Source organism: Puma concolor, chromosome D3, assembly GCF_028749965.1.
Source record: "Puma concolor isolate L17-30 chromosome D3, mPumCon1.1.hap2, whole genome shotgun sequence".
Classification (NCBI taxonomy): Eukaryota; Metazoa; Chordata; class Mammalia; order Carnivora; family Felidae; genus Puma; species Puma concolor.
The window spans coordinates 9622051-9629423 of record NC_141678.1 but is presented as its reverse complement, the minus strand read 5'-3'; positions in this window follow the sequence as shown (position 1 = coordinate 9629423).

Here is a 7373-nt window from a genome sequence, read left to right as displayed (position 1 = left end):
GGGGGGGGCGTGTCTGCCACCTCCCCCGGGTTCCTGGCGGAGCTGCCCCGCGGCCCACCCCCTCCCCCTCCCACCCTAGGCCCTGGGCTGATCCCTGCTCCGCACCCCTTGGTGCACCGCTACTGGCCCCCGCGTGCGCGCCGGATGTGTGGACTCACCCGACCTTGCGAACTCAGCGCGCATGGACCCCCTAATGTGTGCCCTAACCCTGATGTAGACGGGCCTGATCCGGAGCGACCCTGGCCCTGACTTCTGGGGGCTACTCTAAAGGGGAGAGACACCGACCTCAAACCAAACACGAAGTAATTTCAGAAAGGGGTGAGGAATGTGAAGGAAACAGGGTGAATACAGGGTTGGAGCAGAGAGCACGGCTTTTAAGTGACCCGTGAGACCCGAATTGTTTTCAGAAGGTCTTACAAGCAGTGGTGTAACTTCTGTGAACTCGTTTCTCATTCTGTGGAGAATGGACAAGAGAGCGGGGCGGGGGGGCGAGGGTTTTGCAAACTTTCATTCAGGCGACATTCTGGAGCAGGACAGTGGGGAGAACAGGGAGGAATCAGAGGAGGTTTGCTAGGAAGGGGGATGGACGCAGGGTCAGATGTGTGCATTTCAACCAGATAATACCAACAAAAGCAGGAGGAGGAGGTGAAGAAACCTGCAGGTGTCTACCTTGCTGTTGAGGCTCTTGCCCCTGGAGCGGAAGCTGAAGAGGTTGACCAATGCCCAGGGATTAAATACCAGGCAAAGTTGTTGATCTAAGGTCTGAAGGAGACTCACAGTGTGTGTGTGTGTGTGTGTGTGTGTGTGTGTGTGTGTGTGTGTGTGTGTGTGTGTGTGTGTGTTTTGCTTTGCTTTGCTTTGCTTTGCTTTGCTTTGAAGAGCTAACATGATATCAAAAGGATAAATAATTAACAGAGCTGCTATAACAGATATGCCACGGAGTTCCAGTAACCAAACACAATACAGTCCCAATTCACTTCGAGTCTCACACAGATGTTCCCCTCCAGACAGAAGCCCAGGGACCCAGGCTCTTTTCTTTGTATGACTCTGATGTTCAGACGTGATTCCCAAAGTCACTGGGGAGCTCAGCGTCATTTCAGACACCCAGAGGAGAAAAATGCGTTAAAGATGGCACATAGGGAGTTTTTATGGCTGAGCCTGTTTACTGGCTAGAATTTAGTCGCTTGGCCATTCCTCCAGATAAAGGAGTCTGGAAAATGAGCTGTGTGCCCAGGAAGAGGGGGCAATAGGTTTGGAGATCAGCTGCAGAGATAAACTGAAAAGTGAACCGCACTCTTTTCTGAAAGCAGCCCTCAGTCCGCCACCTTCCTTTCTTCAAGACATCCTGTTTTTTTCACCTAATAATACGTGTGGGAGATGGTTCTTCACCCTCACACAAGGAAGGTGTCTCTCCATTCTCTTAAACAGTTACACAGAATTCCACTGGATTCATGTACCATTTTTATTTAATGAATTCCCCAAGGATGGATTTTTAGGTTGTTTCCAATCTCGGGCCATTATAAACAATGCCAAAATGTGTATCTTTGACTTACTTGGGAAATTCGTAGAAATGGAGCTGATAAAGGATATTTACAATTTAAATCTACACATCGGCTCTTGAACAACACGGGTTTGAACCGTGCAAGTCCACTTTAGATGCAGATTTTTTACAGTACTGTAAATATATTTTCTTTTCCTTATGATTTTCTTAACATTTTCTGTATCCTACTTTATTGTATGAATGCAGTACATAATACATATAACATACAAAATATGTGTCAATTGACTCTTTATGTCATCAATAAGTCTTCTGGTCAACAGTGGGCTATTAATAGTTAAGTGCTGGGGGAGTCAAAAGTTACATGTGGATTTTTGACTCTGTAGGGGTATCTACGCTCCTAACTCCTGTGTTGTTCCAGGGTTTACTTTAGATATTGCTGTATTACCCTCTGTAGAGGCTTGATTAACTTACAACTGCCCCACGCCGTCACATATGAGTTTCCTCACACCCTCAGCAATACAATTTATCAGACTTTTTAAAGCTTTATTAATCATATAGGTGAAAAGTAGCAATTCACTCTCGCATTAATTTGCATTTCCCTTCCCAGGAGTGAGCTTGAACAGCTTTGCCTGTATGAAGTCCTGCATTCTTCCTCTGCTACAAATGAACCATTCAGGTACCTTGCTCAGTTTTTTATTGGATTGTTGTTGGTTTCTTTAAAACTGATTTCTAGCTGCTTTCTATATATCAATGCAATGAACATTTGGTCATTTCATATATGATCCAAATATTTTCTGCCATCATCATTGATCTTTTTACTTAGCTTATGCCTTCTTTGGTTTTGTTTTTGTCTTAAAGGTTTTGTTGTTGTTGTTGTAGGAGGGGCTGTCCACTGTTTTTTGTTTTTTTTTTTTAAGTTTATTTACTTATTTAAGTAATCTCCACACCCAACGTGGGGCTCCAACCCACAACTCCAAGATCAAGAGTTGCACGTTCTTCCGACTGAGCCAGCCAGGTGCCCCTCTCCAGTGTTTTCTTTTATGTCTCTGGCTTTTATGTCATGCCTAGAAAGCCTCTTCCACTCAGATTATCTTTTGTTTTATTATTTTTTTATTTTTTTTTTACTGTTTATTTATTTTGAGACAGAGAGAGAGCAAGTGGGGGAGGGGCAGAGTGGGAGAGAGAGAGAATGTCAAGCAGGCTTCTCACTGTCAGCACAGAGTCCAACACGGGGTACTCGATCCCAAGGATTAGGAGACCATGACCTGTTGCTCAACCCACTGAGCCACCCACACGCCCCTCAGATTATTTTTTATTTTTTATTTTTTTTAATGTTTATTTATTTTTGAGACAGAGAGAGACAGAGCATGAATGGGGGAGGGTCAGAGAGAGGGAGACACAGAATCTGAAACAGGCTCCAGGCTCTGAGCTGTCAGCACAGAGCCCAGCCAGTTGTGGGGCTCAAACCCACGAACTGTGAGATCATGACCTGAGTCGAAATCAGACACTCCACTGACAGAGCCACCCAGGTGACCCTGGGTGACCAGGTGATCTTTGACAGCTCTTTATGCTGTGTTATCTATATAGTGCTGCTATGATACAGAATTCCCAGAAGCCATTTCTCTACTCAGCCATCTTGGTCAAAAGAAACTCTGCTTCCAGAGTACTTGTCCAACAGATCACAGGTTTGGACCCCAGGTTGCTGGAGTCTGGGACTCCTCCATCTGTGCGCTCTGATACTCATACCATAACGAGACTGACAGAGGATACAAGTCTGTAGCCATGTGGCAGCACAGAGGGTGGTGTAAATACCAACTAAGATGTCTCAGAGGTGTTCAACCATTGCTTCAGCCCTGGGCTTCCACAGGGTTTCACTGTGGCTGCAGAGGGGCAAGTGGCAACATGGCCCTGGCATGCCCAGTCATCCCTGGGGAGCTCTGGAGCCCCGGGTGCTGACGGACATGGGCCATCTCTGAGCCACCAGTGAGGACTCTCAGATGGGGTATGTGATGGAGATCACAGAGCCTGTGAGATCATTTCCAGCTGCTGTCTTGAAGGGGGGGGGGGGGCAGCCAGGCCAGTTGCCTGGGATTCAGTCTTTCTTTCAGCTTCTTTGTGATTATTCTGGAATGATCTGACAGTATCCAAAATCAGGGCTTGGGAGAGCACAGGCAGCCTGTGGGTGCCAAGCCCACGAGTTGCTGCAGGGAGAATGAGGAGGAGGCAGAACAGGGAGGCCTCAAAGCCCCTGCCTCGGTTGTCAGTCCTGGTGGAACCGTGTGGACATCTGACTGCCACTGGATCGCTGGGGAGGGTCCAGCCCTACAGAAATCCAGCCCCCAGTGCTTGTCAAGAGAGGAACAGAGAAGTACGTGTTCAGTTGCCCTGGATAGAATATTGCTGTGAGAAGGAAAAATCGTCGGCTATTATGATCACGTGTTTCTCCCTTTCCCACAGCTGAGAAGACAGGTCCAGCCACGTAGGGATGATGGCAAGGTGTTTAGTATGCCACAAGTAAAACTGGTCAGGTACTATCATTACCATGCCAAGCTTGTTCATGCCCAAACACACACCCACAACCACACATTGACTCCCACTCCTGAGAAGCACAGGGCTGAGAGCATCGTGCCATTAGTTAGTACATTTGGCCTAGTAGAAGTGTCGATTGTTTGTTGAAGGTGGAAAAAACATCAGATTAGCACCAGATTAGATTTCCTATATTCTTTGGATCCTTTTCTCTGTCTCTTCTTAAGGCCCTGCCCCCACTTCCTTTTTTTTTTTTTTTTTTTTAATTTTCACAGGTGGTTCTTTTAGAGCTGTGTGCAGTGTTAGGGAACTTTAAGCCAGGTATAATTTTCCTTTATTCTTTCTTCATCCTGGGGAACTTTGGAGAACAGAAGGATCTCTTTAAAACTCAAATCAAGCCACATCACACCACTTTCTAAACTCACCACTTTGTCACATTTAGAATCATTGCCAAACTCCTGACCAAGGCCTTGAGGCCCCGTGTAATATGACATTTCTATTGGCTCTGCTCCTTACCCCAGACATACCGGGCTGCTCACCAGGGCCTCTGCATTTGCCCCTCCTTCTTCTGGAGTACCCTTGCCTGCCTGTTCTTGTCATGCAGCAGTGGCTCAAATGCATCTTCTGGAACGAGCTCCCAAGAGCCCCAACCATCCAACTGCCCAACCGTGCCTACCACATCACCCACCATGGTCTTGGGATACTCACTGCCATCCTCCAGTGAGATGTGAACTCCTGTTTTGTTTACCTGAACATGCCCCAAGGGCTAGACCATGCCAGGCCCAGAGTCAGGATGCAGTTAACGTTGGTGAGTGGGATTTCTAATAGCACTGGAGCCTCCGAGTGAGGGGCTGCTGGAGGTTCTATCTCAGAGACTTCCATGACTTGTCATTCTTTGGGCTGCATTTAGGGTCCTGCCTGAGTGCCTCCAGCCTTTGCAGCAGAGTATCTGAGGGAGACGTGAGGCCATCCCATAGCACGGCTTGTATTTTCATCCCTTAACAAGCAAGGTTAGCTTCGGAGACCATGAGAGAAATTCTGAGGGCCATGTGATAGGCCAAGCCACTAGCCAAGGCACTTCCTTTTTTTTTTTTTTTTTTTTTGGCACTTCCTTTTTTTTTTTAACGTTTATTTATTTTTGAGACAGAGAGAGACAGAGCATGAACGGGGGAGGGTCAGAGAGAGAGGGAGACACAGAATCTGAAACAGGCTCCGGGCTCTGAGCTGTCAGCACAGAGCCAGACGCGGGGCTCGAACTCACGGACCGTGAGATCATGACCTGAGCCGAAGTCGGCTGCTTAACTGACTGAGCCACCCAGGCGCCCCGGCACTTCCTTTTTTAAAATGACCTCCTCCCTCCTGTGGCTGGAGGCAAGGATTCGGGCTATGCTAGAACCCTGCCAGCATCTACAAAAGATTGTTTGCCAGGGTGGCTAGTGTTGTAATGGTAGTTGGTTTGGGTGTCTGAATTGAACTTGACCTTTCATGAGAAGCAAGCAGTGTGGTTGAGAAGGGCTTGCCTCCCCAGACTGCTGGGGCAAGAATGTCTGGGGAGCCCTTTCACAAGCCACCCAAGACTCTCCAGTAGACTGATGGCACAGCCTGGGCTCTAGCTGGCGGACACTCTCTTGGGTAAAGCACTGCCCTACTGGAGGTCAAGTCTGCAATGCAGCTGATCAGGCAGGCAGTCCCTACCCATCTGGACCAACCTGAAAAGGGGAAGGTAGCTGTTGGTCACATCATCACAAATTATGATTAGCAGACTGGGTCCGAATAGCCAGTGGCTTATTTCTGCATGCCAGCTGGGCTCACGGCTCACCTATGTCTCAAAGAACTCAGACCTCAAGCAGGTGAGCATTTCTACTTTCCCCCAAGAGGAGGATATTGCTCTCTTAATTGTGATGTCATGTCACCTGCCATCTCTCCTCCCCCCAAATACCATGTGACTCTGAAGCAGATGGAAATGTGTGGAAGTTGCAGGGGTCCTCACACACAGAAAGCTTATTCCTTCGGTGACATTTACATGAGTGTCAGTGAGGTGGCTGATCCAGGATGTACCAGAGGTCACAACATCTGCATGCCCCATGTGTAGAGGCCAATGCACTCGGTAGGATCCTACATAAATACAAGTGTCAGGATGGGACTGATGCACAGAGACAGAGGGACTGTGGCATGAACCTTTATTCTCAATTCCTTTTGAGAATGAACATTCACAAAGTCTCTCTGATGTACTTTTTTCCTCTTTTGTGTCCCTTTCCAAAATATTGTCTTAATTAGTGTTCTGGGCCATGGACATTCAAACGAGGAAAATCAGATGCCAGTGGCTTCATGATTTTGGTTCATTTCATTTTCCCAGGAGTGCTGTAGCCCTGGGTCCTTAGGCTGTGGCCAGTGATGGCTGCCCCATGCTTGCTGGGGAGGACGCTAAGGGGCAGGAAGCCCACAGTCACACTGCCTCAGCAGGGCTCCTAATATTTGTCCAGATTCCCACAGCCTTTACACCCTACTGCCAGACAGAAAGGAGGCATCGACTTCCCGGTCTGGCACGCAGTCTGGTACCCAGCTTTCCAGGCTCTGTATGAAACCCATTCAGCTCACAGCGAATCCCCTTCCTCCTTGCCTGAAACAGCAAAGTCACAGAAATGTCTTCTGTGGGGCCCCAAAAAGGTTGAGTTCACAGTGACTGTCCCAGGATGGAGCTGCCGGGCAGGGTGCAAGAATCACACATACCACACCTTTCAGGGCACGTCCCCTAAAGTTTTGGGCACTGCAGGCACAACAACACAGGTCCCGTTGCTACAGTCCTGCTGACGTGAAGGCGGCACTTAGACTCCACCTTGGCCACCGCTGCCCGCTGCACCTCATCAAGGCTGTTGGCAAAGTGCAGCACAGGGGCCCCGGCGAAGAACTGAGCCGAGAGGTAGTTAGTGCTCAGCCCTGCTCCTCCGAAGGCCTGGAAGACCCAAGGCGGGAAGGAGGAACCCTGGGTGAGCCCCTATCCCTGAGGGCCCCAGGAACAAGGGCCTGCTCGTAATGGCTCAGAACCGCTCATAACAGCTGTTTTCCTAGGGATGTCTGACACCTGCATGATAACTAATGTTCTGGAAAACTTCAGGTGGGGCCACACCTGCCATCCCCATGGACACCAGACTCCCCAAATCCACTCCACTAGGTGACTTCCGATGCCAGGAAATCTCCAGGTTAAGATTTGGGAAGGAGGCGTCACTGAATGATTAGGAGGCCGGGCTTTGTTGTAATGAGGACCTAGGTTCCCAAAAATCTGAGATCAGATACTTGCAGGCTGAGTGACCTAGACAAGTCATTTCATTTTTCTGTGCCTGTGTTT